This window comes from Protopterus annectens, chromosome 9.part0 (assembly GCF_019279795.1).
Source record: "Protopterus annectens isolate FY-2018-M chromosome 9.part0, PAN1.0, whole genome shotgun sequence".
In the NCBI taxonomy this organism is placed as follows: Eukaryota; Metazoa; Chordata; order Ceratodontiformes; family Protopteridae; genus Protopterus; species Protopterus annectens.
Window position 1 is genome coordinate 1196704038 of NC_056743.1, and position 23284 is coordinate 1196727321.

Here is a 23284-nt window from a genome sequence, read left to right on the forward strand (position 1 = left end):
TGATACTGATTGTTTAAACCATGATAAAGTTAAAAAAATGTTTATTGGAATGTTTTAAGTTAACACCTGAAGCTTACTGAAAAACTTTTGTGAGTATAGACGCAAGGCAGATGAAAGTGTATGTGATTATTTTGCTGACTTAAGCACTTATTTTCATATGTGGGTGAGTGGGTGTCAAGTCACTACTTTTGAAAGGCTGGTAGACTTTTGGTGAGGGAACAAGCCCTTAGTACTTTGCCTGAGGACATGAGAATCTGATTGACAGACCAAGAGTGTAACTCTACAGATGAGCTTGGGGAAAAAAGGGGATCTCTACTTAGTGAGCAGCACATCACTACACAAGAAGGGGATACCGAATGTTGCACATGGGTATAAGGGAATCCATGGTGGGCAGCCTAAACCACCTGAACAGAGTCCACCAGTAACAGGGGAAGCCACTAGTTGAGGTACACAACCAGGATCAAGGGTTAGATGTTTTAAATGTAACCACTGGGGCCATGTGGCATACAGATGTCCATGGAACAAGGTGGGAACAAAAGGTGGGGGAGCAGACAAATGGGAATAACAGTATGCCAGTGGTAAGTTGTCTGGAGACAACAGGGGTACCAGACAATCACTGGAGTTCATGCCCTCTCCAAGTGGATGGAAAGCAGGTCACTGCTAAGAGAGACACAGCCTCTGATATAACCATTGTGAAGCCTGCAGTGGTTAACAAGGAGCAGTACTTGCTTGAGCAGTCCACTCTAGAGAGAGCTTTAGGGGGGACCCCATTTCCAATGCCTTTGGCCAAGGTTCTCCTTGACTAGAAGGGTAGAAAAGGAAGCAAGCAAGTAGGTGTGTTTGAGGATATCCCTGCAGATCTCTTGCTAAAGATTGATTTTGATAGTGCAGTACCTTGCGTGCATGCAGTTACATACAGTCAGGCTTGGAGACAGGCATGTGGGGCTGGTAGCCTGTGCAAGATCCAGACAGACCCCATACCTGAAACCAGAGAAGGTGAGGTGGCTATTTCAGGGAAGAAGCTACCCTGTAGCAGTGAGCCTAAAGATGAGCCACAGCTGCTGGTAGGTAGTGATGTTCCCTTGAACAGAGTGATTGCAAGGGCAGAGGTGAGTGGTAGTACCCAGGTTGACAGTGAGACACCACTGTCAGAGGATACCAGACTTCCTGTGAAAGGGGAGCTGGGAAGGGTCACAAAGGTAAGTTGAGACAGGTTCAGCTCTTGAACCCTACTCTAAGAATCTTGAAGGAGGTAGCTAGGGAGGCACCTGATTCTCATGGAAAAGGAGAGTCTGTATTCTGGAACAAAGGGTTACTGTATAGAGAGTGGACCCCTGAGAGAGGGCTAGAGGGTGAGGCAATGCAGCAGTGATAGTGCCTGGAGCCTGCCATCTGGCACTTCTAGCCATAGCCCATGACATTCCTTTTGAATGTCATATTGGCATAAAACATACCAAGAGATGTATTATGTAGAACTTTTATTGGCCTGGGATAGCAAGGGAAGTGACAGGATACTGCAAGACCTGTGACCAATGCCACAATGAAGACAAGGCAATAGACAAGGTCAAAGCTCCTTTGATGCCTTTGCATGTGCTTGAGGAGCCATTTCATAGGGTGGCTATGGATATTGTGCGGCCCCTGAGTACACAAAGTTCCACAGGGAAGAAGTATATTCTGGCAGTTGTAGATTATGCTACTATATGCCTTCAGGTGGTGGATCTGTCCTCCATCAAGGCAGAGAAGGTGGCAAATGTTTTGTTAGAGATTTTTAGCAGTGTAGGTTTCCCGAGAGCAATACTGACTGACAGAGGTGCCAGTTTCATGTCAGATGTGCTGGCTTGTCTGTAGGAGTGCTGTGGGGTGAAGCACCTTAAGACCACCCCCTACCACCCCTAGACTAATGGTCTTGTGGAGAGGTTAAACTCTACACTAAAGACCATGCTATGGGCATTTGCAGGCCAGTTTATTGGAGAGTGGGACAAATATTTGCCTCATCTGCTCTTTGCATACAGAGAGGTTCCCTAGGAATCCTCTGAGTTGTTGTATGGGCATAGGGTGAGGGAGCTTTTAAATTTGATTTGTGATGATTGGGAGGGTGAGTGTGAATCACACAAGAAGTCTGTTGTGGCATATGTCCTAAACCTCAAGACAAGGCTAAGGGATCTCATGGGCTTGGCCCAAGAGAACCTGGCAGGAGCCCAACAGCAGAAAAAGGTCTGGTATGACAGGAATGCTAGAGCCTCAGAGTATGCTGTTGGACATTAGGTTATGGATCTCATTACTGTCAGACACAATAAGCTGCAGACATCTTGAGAGGGACCCTTCAAAGTAGTAAGGAAGGTCAGTGATGTTAACTACATGGTAGAACTGCTAGGCAGGAGGCAGGAGGCAGGAGCACAAATTGTACCATGTTAACATGATGAAGCCTTACCATGATAGGGAGGCCCTGGTGCAGAATATTTGCAGTAGATGGCAGGAGGAGTCTGAGAGGATCTGGTGACTGATCTCTTCAGTGAGGCTTGGCTTTGCATCTCAGTGGAAAGGGTAGCAATGTCCCAGTGACTATCCCCTACCCAGGTTCACAGCACCATGTGGATACAGGGCCCCAAAGGTCTGTCAAGTAGGCCCCTTACAAGGTGCCTGAATGAGTCAGAAAGACTCTGAGCGAGGAGATACTGGAAATGTTGGAACTTGGGGTAATCCAGGAGTCCTGCAGGCTCTGGACCTCTGTGTGAACTACAGAAAATTAAATAGTCACATAGAGTCAAATGGCTAGGACCGATGAAGCCTTACAGCAGCTGGGTGGAGCTAATTATTGACCACTATTGAACTGACCAAGGGCTACTGACAGGTGCTGTTGATTCCCACCTCTAGAGAGAGGTCAGCCTTTGTGACTCCTTTCAGATTATAAGAGTTCACGAAGATACCCTTTGGGATGAAAAATGCCCCAGCAACCTTCCAGAGGCTGGTAGATCATATCCTATCAGGAGCAAGAGATTATGCCCTTGCTTCCCTGGATGATATTGCTATCTACAGCAATTTCTAGCAACAGCAGCTTCAGCATGTTAGGGAGGTCCTGGGCAGTCTGCAAAGGGCAGGGTTGATCATTAAGCCCAGTAAGGGTCAGGTCGGTATGACAGAGGTCTCCTAGCTGGGACATATAGTGGGGAGTGTTAAGATCAGGCAAGAACCTGCCAAAGTGGAAGCTATTTAGGTGTGTCCTGCCCCTATTACCAAAAAGCAGGTGAGGGCATTCTTGAGGACAGCAGGGAACTATAGACAGTCCGTTCCCAATTATAGTACAATAGCTGCTTCCCTCAAAGACCTGATGAGGAAAAACAGGCCAGATAAGGTAGTGTGGACCCCAGCCTGCAAGCAGGCATTCCAAAAGCTTAAAGGGGTTTGGGAGGACCCCCTGTGTTAGCCAGTCCAGATTACAGCAAAGAATTTGTTGTGCGGGTGGGTGCTTTGAACCATGGGGTGGGGGCTGTACTCAGCCAGGTTTCCTCAGAGGAAGAAGAGCACCCAGTTGTATATCTCAGCCGTAGATGCCAACCTAGCGAGGAATGTTATGCAACAGTAGAAAAAATGTTTAGCCATAGTATGGATGCTGCACAAATTTCAACCCTATCTGTGTGAAAGGAAATTCACTCTAGTTACAGACCACAATCTCTTAACATGGCTACATCAAGCCAACTAGAAAAATGCCAAGTTATTAAGGTGGAGCGTAGCTCGGCAGGCACATGATATGACAGTGCAACACCGTAGTGGGGTCAGCAATGTCAATGCAGATGGGCTCTCAAAATAGGGTATGGGTTAATGCATTCCCAGACAGGTTTATGTCCATCAAGCCACATTTCTCAAGTGTCACTTGAAAAAAAATACCTTGAGTCTTCAAAGGAAGGAGAGATGTGATGATGTGAGGTATTGCCAGCTATGCCAGGAGAAGTAGGTCAGTGGATGTGTAGCATATGCCAGCAGAGCTAGCTGGAGTTTTGTAAAGAATTATATATCATTTGTATATCAAACTGATTTGTACATATGCTTGTGTTGAAATGTACTTGTAAAGCTGCTTGTATTAAAAATGTACCAACAGTGGGTCCTGCTGGACAGAAAAGAAATACACCTGTATGTCAGTCTATATTGTAACTGTTTAAATGAATGTATTGTAACTGGAAGAGAAGAAGTTAGTCTCAGCCCAGCTAACTTTTAAAAATAGTCTGAAATTAAATTACCTGATTTAGGCCATAAAGATCATATTTTACAGTTCTGACTGTAGCCAGAGACAACATGTCTGTTAAAACAAGGACTAGGAGTCCTACTGTATTGTCCTTAGGAGTGAACTAATTGATACTCTGGAAAGGTGGAAGTTTTTTATGGTTTTATAGCTTCCATATGCTATAAAACATCTTAGCAAAGCTCTATGTGTGTGTATTATGGTGCATATGTGCTAGATTCTGATTCAGTTTCTAGTAAAGGAGACAGTGTGGGAACCAGAGTCAGATGACCAGATGTATGTGATATCATTCTGTAATCCAACACTGAAAATATGTTTTAATACTAGATGAGACAGACATCTTAGGGCAGTCTGTTTTTGAAACCTGACAAAGAAGGATCACTTACCCACTTCATCTTGCCTTGCTTTAGTAAGTAACCAGGAAATAGTAATTCTTTAGATCAGTCTGAAAAATATATTGAGATTAGTTAAGTACTGTTTTTCTGAACCTGTGTGAATCTATCCATATGTGTTATTTTTAATATTTCCTGTGACTTGAAACTCCGGTGTGTATTGTAAATAGATATTCAGTATTTTCATGTTCTTTTTATTATTTATTATTAAATATATTAAAAACTTTTCATTGTGGTTGGTCTTTTAGGGAATATTTTAAACTTTGAGAGTACTCATATTTATTTGGTGACACTGTGGCCGCTCCTGAAAGACTTGCTGCATTAGTCAAACACTACCATTTGTATTAGTCTTAATTTTACTCAATATAATTGGGTATCCTTGTAAGAGCTTTAGAGTAGTCGGCTTTGGAGTGTTCTGGTGGCAGTACCTAGCTACTAAATCTGTGCCAGCCTTTCCCAGGTTTGTGTGTGTGTGTGTGTGTGTGTGTGTGTGTGTGTGTGTGTGTGTGTGTGTGTGTGTGTGTGTGTGTGTGTGTGAAAATCAAATCTCAAAGAGTGTGTGTGTCAACTACTTGGAGCAGGGACACAGAGCAATGGTTTCAAAGAGAGGGTAGTGGAGAGCTTGGCTTGGAGCACTTGGCTGAGGACTCAACTCCAAAGCTGTGTCAGTGGGGCATCTTATTTGAGGCCTGGAGAGAGAGGGAATTCCCTGTGTGCTCTCAATGGAAATTGTGCTTGGTGCAGAGAGCTGCATCTGAAAATACTGTGTGTATCTATTTTTATTCCAAGTGAACATCCTTCATCTGTGTCAACAGTAAGGACTGGGGCTCTTGGATTACTGGCCAGAGGAGGGACATCACACTGGCATTTGAAATTAACCACGTGAAACTCAAGAAAGCTGAGTGAATGCAACAACTGGAAGGAGAGGAGAGAGAGAGAGGAAAGCAATTCCAGTTCTAAAAGGAGATTATCTTCTTAAACAGAGATACATGAGTCATGGGGCAGGATGCATGGAATTATATCCAGGAAACCCAAGTCAATACAAAATATAAGGAGGAGATGATTTTTTTTTTTATAAAGGCCTTTGAGAGGGTGTGTATTTAGCACCAGACTGACCAAGGTTAGTGGGTGAGATTTTTAACTTCCTTGCTTATTGGTAAAGTAATGCATACAGCTTCTAAACTCAGATGCTGACTATTTAAATTATGTCAAAGTTAAAGAATGTTTTTTTGCTTGTTACAAGTTAAAACCAGAGCTATAAAGAAAACAAGTTTAGAAATTACAGGAGAAAGACAGATGAAAGTATGACAGAATTTACTACAGAAATCAGCACTTATTTTTACAGATGGATGAGTGGATGTAAAATCACCACTTTTTAAATGGTTGTAGATCTTTTGGTCAGGAAACAATCCCTTAACACTGTGCTTGCAGACATGAAGATAAGAGGGACAGACCAGGAGTGTAACAGTGCTGAGGAGTTGGGTAGAAAAAAGGACCTTTTTCTAGCTAACAATTTGCCAGTGCATAGGAAGAGGAACCCAAGACTGCACATGGGCATAGGGGAACCCCTGACAACAATTCAAGCCATCCCAGAAGATTACACAGAATGAGGGGAAGCTACAGATACAGGTATACATCCTGGTTTTGTGGTTAGATGTTTTAAATGTACCCAAACAGGGTATGTACAGTCTTGCTGTCCACTAAGGCAATGGGGAGAACAAGGATCTCAGAATGCACCAAGCAAGACTGGTGCAATGACAGTGGTGGATTTTTAGAGACAATGGCTGTACCTAATTATCACAACAGTCTGCATCTTATTCTGGAAGAAGGGAAGGAGGCTATTGCCAAAAGGGAGACAGCCTCAGACATAACCATAATCAAACCTGCAGTGGTCAGACAGGAGCACCACTTGCCTGGGAGCTCCACTCCATTTACAGCTTTAGGTGGGAAACCTTTTCATGTAACTTTGCAGAGAATCTATATGATCTTGGAAAGTGGCCAAGGTAGTAAGCAGGTAGCTGTGTTTGTTGTTATCCCTGCTGATGTCTTAATAGGGAATGCTTTTGACAGTACAGTATCTGGTGTGCATGCTGTTATGTACAGCCAAGTATGGAGGCAAACCAGTGGGGAAGGCAGTAGGAGGGAGACCAAGCCAGAGCCCACACTTTCATCTACAGCTAGTGATGTGGCTACTTCAGAGGGGGAGCTGATCAACAGCAGGGACCTGGGATCTGAGCTGGAGCAGGGGAAAGATATTGTGTGTCCCTTGGAAGGTGATAATTCTAGGGCAGAGGTAAGTGATAGTAGTCAGTCAGAACTTGAGGCACCACTGGCAGACAGTACCAGACTTTCTTCGGAAGGGAAGCTGGGGGTACCAAGGTGTTGTTGAGGCAGGCTCAGCTCTCAAACCATACATTACAGGACCTGAGGGAGGTACTCAACGAGGCTCCAGATACTCGAGTGGAAGCAGCCCATATAGTGGGGCAAATGATTGTTTTAGAGGGCATGGACCCCTAAAACATGGCTACATGGATATATAATAAAGAAATTGGTTGTACCCAGGACCTAGCAACTGGCATTTCTGGCAGTATCCCATTATATTCCTTTTGCAGTCATATGGGCATAAAGCATACTAAAAGACATCGTAATCAATTTTTTATTGACCTGAGATTGCAAAGGCTATAACCAGGTACTGCAGGACCTGTGAGCAATGCTAGAAGATTGATAGCACTGGAGACAAAGTCAAGGTTGCTTTGATGGATTTGCCTCTTATTGAGAACCCAGTTCAGAGCGTAGCTATAGAAACTGTATGACCACTAAATTCCCTAAATAATGTAGAAGTATATCCTGGTAGTGGTGAACTATGTCACTAATGACCCAGAAGCAGTGGCTCTGTCTTCCACTGATGCAAAGGTGGTAACAACTGCTTTGCTAGATATGTTCAGCAAGGTAGGTTTTCCAAGGGAAATAATGGCAGATGGAGATGCCAACTTTATGTCAGACCTACTGGCATGTTAGTGGAAGCACTTTAGGATTAAGCACCTAAAGACATCCCCTACCAGCCACAGAAATATGGTCTGGTGAAGGGGTCAAACTCTACACTGAAGATGATGTTGCAGGCATTTCTAAACCAGTTCAGAAGGGAGTGGGAAAGGTATCTGCCCCATCTTCTCTTTGCATGCAGTGAGCTGCCCCTGGCATCCATAGATTTTTCACCCTTTGAACTACTGTATTGTCATGGGGTAAGGGGACCCCTGGATTGAATTTGTGATGAGTGAGAGTGTAAGCATGATTCCCATAAGGAATATGTTGTGTAGTATGTCCTGGACTAGACTTTGAGAGCTCATGGCTCAGGAGCACCAAACACAGGTACAACATCAGCAAAAGATCTGGTATGATAGTACAGCCAGTGTCAGAGAGTATTCTGTAGGGCAAGAGGTAAGGGTACATATACCTATGAGACACAGCAAGTTGCAGGCAGCCTAGGAGGAACCTTTCTCTATTGTAAAAAAAGGTTAGTGATGTCAGTTGTATGACAGAGATGCCAGGCAGCAGGCCAAAGCACATAATCTGTAATGTTTAGATGATAAAGCCCTTTCATGACATTGGTACTTCGTATTTGCAGTGAGTTGCAGGAGGAGTTAGAGAGAGGAGACATCCTCAGTGATGCTCAGTCTGACACCTCTGTGAATGAGTTAGCTGCCTCCCCACAACTAATACTTAGCCAGGTTCAGAAACTCCATACAGTATTGCAGAAATTTGGAAATGTGTTTACTTGCAGACTAGGGTGTACCAAACTAGGACAGCTATGACCAACCAGTCTTCCTACCAGCTGCCTGAAAGAGTTAGATAAATTCTAAAGAAGAATTTATGAATATGTTACAGAAGAATATGTTAGAACAGTGAATAATTCGAGTCCAACAATCACAAGGGTCTTATGAGTGGTGCTGATGCCAAAGAAAGATGGCATTATGTGATTCTGTATGGATTACAGGAAACTGAAAAGTCACAAGGAGTCACATGCTTACTCCATGATCAGGACAGAAGGAGCCCTGGAGCAGCTGGGTGGGCTAAGTATCTAACTATTGCTCACTTAACCAAATGTTACCGGTAGGTACCCTTGACATCTGCAGCAAGGGAGAGGTCAGCATTTGTGACCATATTTGGGCCAAATGAATTTTGTCTTTTGATATAAACAGAAATAAAACAGGATGCCTTCTCCTTGAAAAAGAACCAGACACCAGGCAGAGTAAGGTTATAAGCGCTTTCGTTCCCTTTATTCACACTCAAGAAAAACGGAACTTCATCAGATTCAAAATCCTTACCCACTTCCCCCCTTTTATATATACAGTTCAATTAATTAATTTATACCAATTGTCATGTATTAATAATTAATTAAATAACTTAAATTGAATTAAATATGCCCTCATATTTAAAACCACACATAAATGTACATATATAATATAATATGATATAATACTTTCTTCATTATTAAAACATATTTTCTATAAAAAAACATTTTGGTATACCTTGTTTGTTTTCCCAATAGTTAAAAAATCATGTTTCCCTAAGCTACCCTTTTGCAGAAAAAAATTTCCTTATTGGGGATATTACTTTCCTAAAACAATGTATTAATTTAGTCTTTCCATGTTTAACCATGTATAGCATTTCTATCTGATCTCTTCTGTCTTTAAATGTAGTAAGCTTCTTAAAGAAATTCTATCATTGATTCCAGGGAAAACTGTGACATTCAATAAAACCTGCCAAAATATTTCCCTGTACTCCAAAACACAGGGCCAGTTACCCCCTCTCTCCTGCCTACCTACCTTTTCCAGTACACAGAAGAGGAACGTTTTAAAGTCCTTACATCCTGTGCTATGCCTAAACAGGGTGTTGGTTTTGTCCTGTCTCCTTATTGCATAAACATGCTGGTAAATTCTCTTTTTTAATTTATTTTCCATTTTTCCTACATAATATCCACAGCATGACTGGCACAGGGCTACATACACTACTCCTTTTGTATTGCAGTTGTAGTTCCCTGTTATTGGAATTGTTCTTTTGTGGTCTTCTATCACTTTATTCCTACTTTCAAATATGTACCTACATTCCTTACATCCATTACATTTCCTCATACTTTCTAGCGGGATCCTGTCCTTGTCCTTCTTCTTTTCAAATATGTTCTTGATATTAGGTCCCCTTCTAAACACTATTTTCGGTTTATTACCCCAATTTTTCTGTTAATCCATATGCCCCAAAAACACAATTCCAGTTCTTTTCCACCATTTTACGTACTTCTATGCTATCCTAACTATATGTTAATATACAGCAAGTAGTTTCTCCTTCTGTTTTCTTTACACCCATCAAACTCTCTGGGTTTTTCAATAATGGGGGGTAACAATCATCTCTCCTACTTATTACATAGCTCTCTTGTCCTTCAAGCACACTGGTTGGGTAACCCCTTACTCTGAGCATGGCCTTTAATTCTTCCATTTGTTCTCTGAACCTAATATCATCCGTTGTTAATCTTGATATTCTAATCATTTGGCCCTTTACCAAATTTCTTTTTTGCCAAAAGGGACGGTCACGCTCAAAGTACAGGAAGCTATTCGAGTAGGTGGGCTTCATATATATACAGGATTCATAGCACCCTTCCCTTCTATTTTTATATAGGTGGATGTCTAGATAATTAACCAATTCATTTTCAGTTTTGCTAGTGAAACTCAAAAAACCTGTAGAGGCATTAATGTATTCCAAAAATCATCTGCCTCTTCTAGCCTACCTTCCCACAATATTAAGATATCATCCAAGAATCTATAGTATCTATAAACACTCTTTCTGAACCTGGAGTTTAACACAAATTTTGGTATCCCAATACCAAAGAATGATGTTAGCAAACATTGGTGCTACTGCTGCACTCACTACTGCAGTCCTAAAGTAGCCTTAATTTAAGGTTTAGGAGGCTTGCCTAATTATTTCTGGTGGTAAGTTCAGGTAGTTGAATGGTCAACAAATTTTAAGAAGGGTTGAATGCCTGAACAATGTTTGTGTCTCACTGGAGACTTGTGACTGACCTTGCTCTGATGGTTCCTATGGAGACAAAGGGCTTGATAATGAAGGAGTTGAATGCAATGTTATGTTACACATATGCACAATGAGAGGTGTACTCCTCTAGTATCACTGCATACCTGCCATACCCTTCTGAAAGGCTATGAAGAGGACAACCCAGCATGATCAAATAGTCTTAGGCTCAACAGATGAGATTTTGAGATCCCTGACATGCACTGCAAGTTAATTCCAAAAAAAAAAAAAAAGCTCAAACCATCATACACTATGAGCTTTCCTTTTTGCCATTTCTTCACGCTTAACCTCTTTAAAAATGATATTGTTTCTCTATGCTTTATTTATCACAGAAAAACTAAGAAAGGTTAGCCTCCTTTTAGCATAGAGGGATAAAGCCCTGACTATGACACAGGTTACCTGGTTTTCATTAGTTCCTTGGGTGACTGAATGAGAAAGCAGGGGAGGGTGGGTGAAGCCTGTCATGGGGGGGCAGGAGTGGTGGATATAGGCTGGCTGTTTCTGCATCTTCAGTGCAGTACATTGGAAGTTACACATAGCACTGGCAAGCAGCAGTCAGTAGGGAAAGGCATGGCTGCCCAAGCCGGTGATGGTAGCTCCTGTCTATATATGTGAAGGAGTATGCACATGTAGGCATGGTGGAAGCATAGTCAGCCCTTCTGGTGATGTTGTTGGGCACATCACCACCAGGGGTTAGGATAAAATATACGCAATAGCGTTCTTATGGCCAGGATGCTGGTGAGAGTGCAAACCACCTATGATGCCTGTACAGGATGACAATAGTTCCCCTGCACATGACTTCACCCCCAGGTGGATCTGGAGGCTGAGTTCCCACTGCCAGAGAAGCTAGGGTGGTGTGCTATTGGGGAGGCTTGATGAATGACAGTCTATGAGGCAGAAAGATTAAAAAAATGAGAAAAGACTGTAGAACTTAAACTCTGATCATCTCAGGGATCAGGCACACTCAGCTCGCTTATGTGTCATTTAGAGTACTCTGGTGCTGCATGCGTATGGCTCTCAGGTTGTCAGCTATAATGCTTACACACTTGCACTTTCCAAATTGGGCTATCAGCAGATGTAGTAGTTTCAACTGCTTCTTGTTATCCTCACACCGACTCATAAAAAGCCCTACAGTCTAGTCTGCTGTTACCAGTATATTTGGAAGAGGTGATGACACCGAATTCAGATGAAGTGTAAACACATCAATAGCCCTTCTTAGTATCACATACAGTTTATAAAAACTTTAAAAATCAATGTATGAAGATGTTCTACATAGATTACAAGTCCCACAGAGCTACCCAGTATCTTCCAGAATAGTACAATTATCTGATAGAGATCATCTCCCTTCCCTCCTACCAAGTAACTGACTGGATGATAGAATAAGTATAGATTTAGATGTGATAGATCAGCTAAGTTTTACAAACAGCCATATCAGTGAATTTTCTAGGGTTAACAAATAGAAATAAAGAATGGGCGGCTATGGTGGTGCAGCGGTTAGCATTGCCGCCTCACAACAAGAGGTTCTCTGGTTCGATCCTCAGACACCGTAAAACTCCACTGCCAATCATGAGTGGACAGGTGATCCACTGTGGCGACCCCTAACCTGGAAAAGCCGAAAGAAGAAGAACAAACAGAAATAAAGAATACTGTACCTTTTTTGGCTGTCATTCTGATTGTATTATACTTATGTCCTAGTATATGTAGAAACTCAGACAGAAAGTACCTGGTACCAAATATTAATGTTTACTGTTTCAACAATGTTACTGTATAAGGCTTCACTGGGGTACAATACATGGTGACCTTATAGCCCAGATTCCATAAGGAAAAGTTCATGGTTTTGTGATATTTTGGTAAAATGATTTTTAATGTTCTTTGTAAAACAATCCCTGGAAGCTGCCACACTTAGTAATGTCCTACTGATGTAATTCAGTATAGCAAGTGTGGAAAATTTGATGGTTTTGTACTGGATATAATCCTGTAATACATTAAGACTCAGTAAAGCAGAATTACAGTTTCCACATAGTTCTGTGCTTTTTGTCACATTTCAAAGTTTCTATGAGTTGGACAAATTACTCTGATGCTTCTTTTGATCACAAATCCCATGCTGGGTCAGCCTACTCCTAAGTATTCAAGACACTCAAGCTCTAACAAAACAGATACTTCATTGTATTAAACAAAACAAGTCTTTCTCTGGCCTCTGGATGTGTTGGCGAGTTATTTGTTATACAGTGAGTCACCGCCACTCAAATTTTTTTTTTTTTACTCTCAGCGTACGACAAATTTCATAAAAACAATCAACAAAGACCTCTCAGCTCTGGACTAGAGTTCCTTGCTTCTCCAGTTCATTTAGCTATATATCCAATGGCATGTCAAGACTTCTGCCTTGTGATGGCAATGTATGTATGCTTCATCATGCAGTGGCTTCTCAGTGACACCTTTAGAGATGTTTAAAAAGAAGGATGGGGCATATATCGTGGTAGTGATGCAGCTGAAAGTACAGTGTCATAAAACTCAGGGAGCCTGCTATGTCACAAAGCTTGCCACCTGCAGATTCCATTTCTAAAAGCAAATTATTTCATAGCCTACATTTTCCTGTGCTAATCCTGCACCTGGTTTGTGGATAAACAAAAGGCTTTAGTCTCCACTACTGCTGAAACTGCCGAAGAAACAATTAGCCCTGTAAACCTAGTTGGCAGTGATTCAGCTTACTATCGCTTGTCTGTTACAAATTGTCACTACAGTATTAGACTAATGTCAGTTAACTCGTCAGGGATTCAAACCAACTGACAAAGAATACAGACAGTCCATTAACCTAGTACACTGACAGCCCTTGAATTTGTATCTAAAATATTACAAAAGTGGGTCAGAGCACCACTGCCTAAACACAGACGACACTGCAGAGATTTATACTTGTGCTTAATTACTGATGATGAAGTTCCTTGAATCATTTCTCACCATTTCAGGGATACTACATCACAGCCAGCATTCATACTTTTTTGGTGCTAATGCAGCAGTAATTCCACATAATCTCATCCCACAGTGACAGCAGCACAGATGTTTAGCAGTACAGCTTCACAGTTAAGATAATAAGCGACATCTTACGGATCTGGCTTTAAGTCCCACAAAATCCACTTATACACTATGTATCTATAAAAAAGTTTTACAGACACATAGTTTAGCTGACCAAATTAGTAGAACGATAAGGCTCAACATAACAGAACCGTGACTCACATGACAGCATCGCAGTTGTAAAAGAAATGTAAATGATTAGTAAGCTAGTACAAAAAAGCAATGGGTATGAGATGAATAGGATTCTAACCCAAAACTACAAAAATGTAGTGTAAACACAAACACACAATAAACTAATCAACAATACTAGACTTTAGCCCCAAAACAATTGCATTAACAGGCTAAAAATATTAAAACCCATATGCAGATGATCATAGTGAAATTCTACCATCCAGAACCCACAGACACAATGTGTTAGAATAACAGTATACCAGCTTAATTTCACTGAGGTTCACACCAGAAGCTATATAATCAGTAATAACAAATGCCAGTACACATCATTTAGACCTGTCAATGGCATTTAGTAAAACCATAGGACCCTGAGCCAAGTTTTAAGCCTTGTAATCATGCAAGGTTATCCACAGTCTTTTTAAAGCCATAACTTGGACAGCAAACATTCCAGTGTGACACTACCAATTTTGCTAGTGAACTGTTACGGAAGGGGGAGGGGGATAGCTATGGAAAAAGAAAAAGGTTAAGCTTCACAATGCCTGTGCTGCTTAATGTCTTGCAAGATAAATTGTCTCCTACCTTGCCAAGACAAAGACGATTGCTCCTAGCTTAGCTGCTCTCTCTCTCTCAATCTCTCTCTCTCTCTCTTTTTGCTGACTTCTAACACAGCATGTTTATCTGTGCTGGCGTTTCTTTTCTTTCCCTATCATGCTCTCTCTCTCTCTCTCTTTCTCTCTCTCTCTCTCTCTGTCTCTGTGGCAGTAGCATGATTTGGAATGGAGCCAGCCAGGGGTTTGGATCTGACAAATATAAGAGGGAGATATGGATGGGGAGAGGGAACAAATAAACAGAACAGCTGCTTGGACAAGGTGACAGCAGATGAGCTATAAGAATTTCTGAGTCAATGTTCTTATACTATTATCTGCAGTGATCATTGCAAGGAAAAGACAAGACTGAAGAATGTGAGAGCATACCACTCTCACGACTCCTTCACCTCTGCCTACTGTGATTTCGGGAAGGACAGACTCAGAATAGAACAACCATGGTTGTCCCTTCTGTCCATAGTAATGCCGTTATTGCTACACAGTGTTCAGAATGGCTCCTGCTCAGTGGCAGTGCAGTGCTGCTCCCATCACAATTAGCCCTACCCAGAATGACTCCAGATGGGTCATTCTTAAGCCTGGAGAAGCCATGTACTGTAGGCACAATGTGCATCTGTGTTTTTCATTTGTTTTCTTTTTATTAATTTCATTAACCAAGTATAACCTTCTTAATATAATTTCCCATTGTTAGGTGGGGCTTGAAAGCTCTAGGATGGTTAAGAGACTTACGAAGGGCTACTAAGTCATTTAACTAGGCATTGCTCCTGGGTCGCCATGAAAAAAAATTGTGCATCCAGTGGACCTACCCTGTTAACAAAAGGGTATTATTATTATTATTATTGTTATTGCCGTTGTTGTTGTTATTGTTATTATTATTAGTAGTAGTAGAAGTAATTCATAGCATGCGAGTAGAGATGCAGAGAATGTAACACAGGAGTGCAGTGATAGCTTGAACCCTTAAACCTCAGCACTATACTGTCTAATTATACTGCTATAATGTTCAGAGCTAAGGAGCCAACTACCAATCTCTGGAGAGATTTAGTACAAGTACTGCTTTGCTTTCCTACAGAACTACTTCTGAATCTCAGAGTAAATGCATGCTGTATGATCCTTAACAAAGTGGCACTCCTAGTGATACAATCCACATTATTGCAGCTTTACTCAGCCCTAATGTGTGCATAAAATAAATAAACAAAAAAGTATTATGAATTATATGAGGCATGTTAGCTCATAAAATTCTGCAGCTTATTACATTAGTTTATAAGGTTTACACAGTAATGCCATATCATTGATACAGAGCTACTACAGCCATCTGCACAGGCCTTCCTCACTGGGGAATAGACTAAATTGGGAATGGATGAGTACCTGCTGGATAGCTCTTCCTCTCAGGGTGGTGGATTGGGTGTTTCTCAATGCCTATCTACCCCATAATGAAAGCCTAGGGGATGAAAACAAGCTGGATACTTTTATGGAAGAATCTCATAGCATAAGCAGCAGACATGAATGGCAGAGCACACTAGCATTTTCAAAGGACTAAAGGAAGGAAATGTATTGTATTTCCTAAGAAGACAGAACTTCCAGAGAGACTCTTTATCCTGCAGGAAACCATCAGACTCTAGCATACCATTGGGCCAATGAGTCAAGAGTAGTCAGCCCTGCTTGGCAATGGCATTGATTCTTTGATGGAAGAGCAGGCCATATTCAAAGTGGCCCTGGCTCTGCAAAATATAGCAAAGTAGCAATGAGCATTTATTTGTTAGCTTATTTGTTTATTTGTTCATTCATTCATTCATTCATTCATTTATTCATTCATTAGTTTCCATTTGTAAACTGGGATAGTCCATCTGGGCTCATGGCCCCTTTTTAGTGGAGTCCCAGGCAGAAAAGCTCCATAAACCAATACAAATATAGATTCAGTTACAAATGGAATACAATTAAAATAAAAGAGAATACGGTGCATGCCATTTACATTTAGTGTGGTAGAGCTGCTTTTAAGGAAAACAATGAAAAATGAGAAAAATCGTGGCATACTTTCAATCCCAAACATTTACAGAGAAAGAGGCCATATCTTAAATACTTTAGTTGGTATATTCAACAACAGCTGACTTTGCAGAAAACAAAGTGAACCTTGTGTATTATGACATACCTTTAAATATTGATGTAAGAGAGAGAGAGAGAAAGGGAAAGAGTGGAAGACTGAGTGGATGGTGAGGGAATATCACATTATCAGAAGCTACAGTTTTCCTCTATCAGTAGTATCATTTTGCCAAACTCAGGTTGCAAAGTTGTTCTGCCCACTCTGATTTGTATCTGTAAACCACAACAGACCTGTTGCTTGTCTGGTGCATTCAAAAGAGACAATGAAGCAGTGTATGGGTTCAAGATATTTATTGCACATAAATATTGTCAGAAACTGTAATTAGAACATGTATTTAAGTTAACTGATTCACTCATTACTTCAGACACACTTGCATGTGCATCCCATTCATGACTGCATTCACTCTGGCAGACTATATGAAATGGCACTGTCCTTCCACATGCTCAGTACTTATATGCACGTGCTAGCTAGCTACGATGACTGAACAGGAACAATACACTCAAATGATATACATCATCCCTCTTTGATTTGTTCGACATGCAATAGGAGAACAAGACAATGTATATGCTAGATAACATTTCAGTATTAATGACAAATTAAACAGAAGTCCAAGTTGCTGTGTATTTTGGATTAGGTCTGGAAATTCTATCTGATCTAGTTACATAGAAGTTATAACTGAGTTTAGCAATAGGGGAATTCTTCTCAATAGGAACTTCGAGGATTGCTTCAGGATTATTTGAGGTAAGTACACTGTCCTGTGAAATCTGAAATCTGAACAAGTGTAGGGTCACTTTGAGAAACAGAGTCTTTGGCAAAGGCAATCTGCTACATCACTGGTTTGGAGATGGGAAGTATATCTCTTTTTTCCTTCTGAAATCCATTCCTTCCAATTGTACAATATAAGATCTTTGTTCTTCACAAATATTTTTGATAATACTCAGTGATATCTAAGGTTGCCAGCTATGCAGTGTTTGACCGGACTGTCCGTTTTTCTGACAAATTGTCTGGTTACCAATTTCATTCAAAACCGGACACATGAAGTCCAGGTTTTGTGCCAACACTATCACAGAGTAGCCCCATTAAATCCCGATTTTTGTTCAATTTTTTTTTTTTTAACCTGCAACTTTAAATTTATGGATGACATCACCACACATCGCTAGTATACATTACAGGGGCATGCGTGTGAGATAAGCTTTGTAATGAGGCAGACTGTCTTTTGGATTTGGTCAGTTGGTGATTTGAATTGTAATTGGAGGGAATATAGCAGTAGCATCAGTGAGTAGAGCACAGCTATCCGTACAACTTAAATTCTGCAAATCTGCTGGACTGCAGTGCTTAATGTGAGGCAAGGATGAATAAATCTGCAGAAGATACTGTATTCCTTACATGGTTTGGGAAGGCAGCAGTTGTCACGGTGATGTCACAAAATGAGCGTAGCATGGATGGGAGAGGGGTGGGAATGGGTGGAGTTATGGGTGATGTGAGGGGTGTGACCTTAGTCCAGTTTTAGCCACAAAGAGATGGCAACCCTAGTGATATCCTTTGGATTTTTGCATTCTTACGATCTCTCCTTATCTTAATGATCTAAGAGGTTTGCTAGATTTATCATAGTACAACTTTTGTGACTGGTGTTTCTTCAAAAGTTGAGTCTTGACCACTCTGTTGTTCTTAGCATTTGGAATCAATAGTTGTTCATTAATTGGCAAGGTTGTTCTTGTCTGTCTAGACATTAATCTCTGAGCAGGTGAACTAAGAAAGTTATCTCGGGGAATGTTTCTGAGATTGAGTAGGTTAAGAAAAACATTGCTATCATCTCTCTTGGAGTTTGGTTCCAAGATGGCTGCCAACTAGACTACTCCCTGTTCACTGTGCTCCTCACTGTTATGTAACAACCGGCTATTTTTTACAACTTTTAAGTGATATTTTTCCTCAGTTTTTTCTACAAAAATTATCTCTGAGATTATTCCTTCATACTAGGATCATTTATTTTTGGGAAAACTTCAACTTTTGTATTATTTTACCTCAGAACAATTTTGGCTTCAACAGTCTTTGGGCACGTGCACCTTGGAAGCTCATCTCAGAGTCAGTTATCCTGTCTTCATACCTCTACTCTGGACATGGCTGGCAACTCTGACACCATGGAGACGCAGACAACTAAGTCCAAATTCTCCTCTATGCTTTCTCCAGAGAAGGACACTAGTTCTAAAAGACTAAGAACTACCAAACAATCTTCTGAGAACATTAAAGTAAGTACTAAAGACAAAAATGACTCTAACTTCCATTTAGATGACTTAAAGATGGCACTACAACCCATTCAAAGTCCTATACAAAGTTTTTCTAAACAATTCACTGATTTTGGTAAAACTTTAAAACAAATAAATGAAAGATTTGACATTATTGAAAGCAAAAATATAGCCTTAGAAATAAGAGCAGACTCAGTTGAAAGAGATCTAAAATCCAAAGTCATTCCCATTACAGATATTCAAGCTAAATTGCTAGACTTAGAGGCTAGGAGTCGCAGAAATAATATCATAATTAGAGGATTACCAGAGTCTTATGAAAATCAAAATTTAATCTCAGTGACTAAACAAATATTTGAGGCATTACTAAATTGTAAGACAACTTCAAGAACCTTAATTGTAGAAAGAGCACATAGAGCTCTGCGTGCCAGACAGGATACCACTTCACCTCGGATTATCTACACAAGACTACTTAATTTTCAAGGCACTCAAAGTATCTTAGAAGCAGCCAAAAGCAAAAAGCAATTTGTCTGGAATAATTATAAATTGTCCTTTTCACAGGATTTACCTCCACAAATAAAAATGAACAGACAAAAACTAGCACCATACTGTGCTGATCTGATAAAAAGAAGAATAAGGTTTTGTATGCGCTACCCTAACACTCTTTCTTTCAGTCAAAATGACAGAAGATTTGTGATTAATAACACTGAAGAAGCTAAGGACACTTTCCTAAAAGTTTTCAAGTCTCTTCCTGAATCAATTACATAATAATACCTCTTCTAACTAATTTTATGTGAGTTATCAGAGCAAAGTATATGTATAGAGATACTGTTTTTAAAAAAAACAAAGTGTTAAAAATCAGAATGGAGGGAAATTCCCAGGGTCTCGAGCCAACATAGTTCTACCAACATATTCAGTTTTCCTTCAATTCGTGTCCGGATTAAGCACGCAGCCCTTCAGTAACTTTATGGCTCCAGGATGACGTCAACCTGTTAAAATGAAAAATGGTTCTTTCAGCATATCTAACATGCAGAGGTTGGTTGTAATATTCCAGTTGTTTGCTCATTGGTTTCGTAGAGTTCGGTGATAAAGATGGAATGCGTCTTCTTTACTTCAGGATAGTCTTCCGGGTTTCTCGTAGTCGAGACCAGCAGTAAGCAACAGATGTTCTGTGCCAGTGACTGTGCTTCCTTATTCATTTCAGTAATTTCTATGCAAGTAAGTGGATCTATTAACTAACGATGTCCCAGGAGTTGTGCGTGAGGCTGGAAGATGTATCTAAGGTGCATATGGGTACCGGAATATGGGCGAATGTGTTGATTCTTCGGAATATGTAACTTGGACTTTAACGCTCTTAGCTCGTGTAATAAGATTTTCTGTAAGCTGAAAGGTATTTAAAACATCATAGAAAAATCTCGCTTTGATGTTTTTAAATGTCTTCTCTTTCAGACTGAATGTTTATATGTAGGCTTGTGTTATTATAATATGCATAATGCATTTTATCTTTAATGGCAAACTTGGGTGGGGGTCAATACTTATGGAGTGTCTTATGGAGTTATATGTATATTTCTTATTTGTTTGGTTGTTGAAACTCATTCCTGCATTACTATTTTTGCGCATGAAAGTGTTCCAGTTAATATTTCAAAATATTAAATTAGTAATGTTTTTGCATGAATGTCAGGGACAATATGCAGTCTCTTGTGAGCATATTAGTACGCATCTCTCTTAAATATCTAATTGAATGTTTACTCAGGTTAGGATATATATTGGATAGATTATATGGTCTTAAATTTCTCTAGAATAACATGCTAGTTTTATTACTGTCATGCATAACTAAGGATGGGAGACGAGTGATCTGGTATTAATGGGTGAATTTACTTTAGTTTTGATGGTGTCTACATTATTATTAGTTAACGTATTTACTTGAGTCCTGTAATTTAGGTTATATAATAATATGAATGAGTAGTTAGTGATATAGTGTTAAAAAAGCCTATAGTTTTATAAGTGTTATTTCTCATATTACATTGTATATACTTTTTATTTGTATTATTTTTCAAGATACATAGTTTGAGAAGTGTTGTGAGACTGATTCACATGCGTTAATGAATATAGTGTGTTTTGATATATTAGGCTTTACTAATTTTATTTTAGTCTTACTAATATTTTCCACTACAAATTATTTTTATAATATTAGATTTACAATGTTATTCACTTCGTTGCAAATATTTTTTGTATTATAGGAGCTTGTGATTGCACTTTTGAATAGGGATTGAGTATGTCGGACATCTTGTGTTATGATAGATATGTAAATATGTTTAGTTTTCTTAACATTGTTTTAGTCCTTTTCAGGACTTTATTCAAAGTTTTTTCTTACATTGTGAAGTTAATGGTAACCAAGTTTATAATTCTGGTTTTGGATTTTTATATCTTCCTTCTTTAGATGGGGTATGGTGGGTAGGCACTGGGGTAGGGAAGAAGGAAGTGTGTAACTTTAAAGTTAATATTACTCCGAAACATATCTGTTTAGAGAGTTACTGTTTTACTAAGACTAGATTAAGTCTTCTTTTTGCTTTTACCATTTATTTACATAAATGTATGCTAATTTCATACACTTATGATATCAGATCTTTATTACATACATGACAAATTTATTAAGAGTTGATTCCTGGAATATAAGAGGAATTCAAAATAAAGCCAAGAAATCTTTATTATTTCATCTGATTTATAAATCACAAGCCAATATATGTTTCTTACAAGAAACACATATTCCCAGAGATGATTGGGACAAAGATAAAAATAAAAAATGGATCAAAAAAAATAATAGCTTCTGGTGACACTACTAACTCTAAGGGGGTGGCTATTATAATTAAACAAATATTTCAAGGGATTATTATTGATGAAAAACATGATAATGAGGGTAGATGGTGCCTTTTTACTTCTAAAGTACATAATCTTGATAAACCACTTCTGGTACTTAATATCTACGGTCCATGTAGCCAACAACATTTTTTTATTCTACAGATATATAATATACTCACTTCTTACAAAGATCACTGTGTTATAGTAGGGGGGGACTGGAATGCTGTGATAAACCCAGACATTGATCGCACTAGTTGTTCTTCTTCATATAATCAACAAGCATCTTTAGCTCTCGAAGATTTAATTCTGGAATATAATCTCATAGACCCTTTACAACTTACAGAGTACTCAAATAAAAAAGATATATACACATATTACTCAAAATGTTATCGTTCATGGTCAAGATTAGATTTTTTTCTTATATCTAATTCCCCTTCACAATATTTTCTGGATTCTACTGTTGAGCCCAGATTTCTTTCAGATCACTCCAGAATTCTATTAAAATTAAATATAACGTTTAATGCTGGTCTTATATCCAAACAAAACAATTGGACATTGAATAACAACCTACTCTTAAATAAAGATATTTGCAAAGTGTGTACAGAAATAATTCAGGATATGGAAGATAATTTGGAGTCAACAGATATTCCCTATGATATACAGTGGGCTGCATGTAAGGCGAGGTTAAGAGGAATGTTTATTGGTAAGGCTTCATATCTTAAAAAGCAAGTTAACAGAAAAGAAAGATTTCTTAAATTAAAAATTCAGTCTCTTGAAAATCAATATAGATTAAATCCAGATCCTGCTTATGACAAGCAAATTATAGAGTGTCAAAAAGAACTTATTTTACTTCATCAAAATAATCTCTCGATATTAGAGCAAAGATTATTAGCCACTTACTCTGAATGGGCTCAAGTACCTTCCAAAACACTGGCTAGAATAATAAAAAAAAAACTTTGATAGGCCAAAAATATCACCCATACAATATAAAAATCAAATATACAACATGGACAAGGAAATTTTGCAACTATTTACACTACTTTATACAGAGTTATATTCTAAATCTTCTAAATCTATGGTGAATAGCCATATAAATAGCTTTCTAAGCTCTTTAATTTTCCCTATGTTAAATAAAAAACAACAAAGCCTTCTTTCAGCTCCTCTTAGTCTTCAAGAGATTTCTGAGTCAATTGATAGGCTTAAACCTGGTAAATCTCCTGGACCCGATGGTTTCACACCAGAATTTTTTAAATCCTTTAAGTCAGTAATTGCTCCCTTTCTTCTCAAAGTGTATAATTACATAAAAATAAATGACATAGCTGATCTTCATTGGAACACTTCAAAAACTATACTAATTTTGAAAAATAATAAAGATAAAACAGACCCTTGTAATTATAGACCCATTTCATTAATCAATTTAGACATCAAGATTTTATCATCTATTCTTGCCAACAGATTGAAGCAGGTTCTACCTTCAATAATATCCCCGGACCAAACAGGGTTTATGTCTCACAGACATGTATGGGACAACACTCTGA

General features: G+C 39.4%; 1 protein-coding gene across 1 annotated transcript in view; it reads right to left on the reverse strand.

Moving 5' to 3' along the window:
* The window catches only part of SMTNL1 (smoothelin like 1), a 394205-nt gene extending 379560 nt beyond the window's left edge, over positions 1 to 14645 (reverse strand). The window contains exon 1 of the mRNA XM_044084111.1: positions 14527 to 14645. The gene's annotated coding sequence lies outside the window, so the exon portion shown is untranslated. The remainder of the gene's footprint in view (positions 1 to 14526) is intronic.
* Positions 14646 to 23284: the final 8639 nt, after the last annotated feature.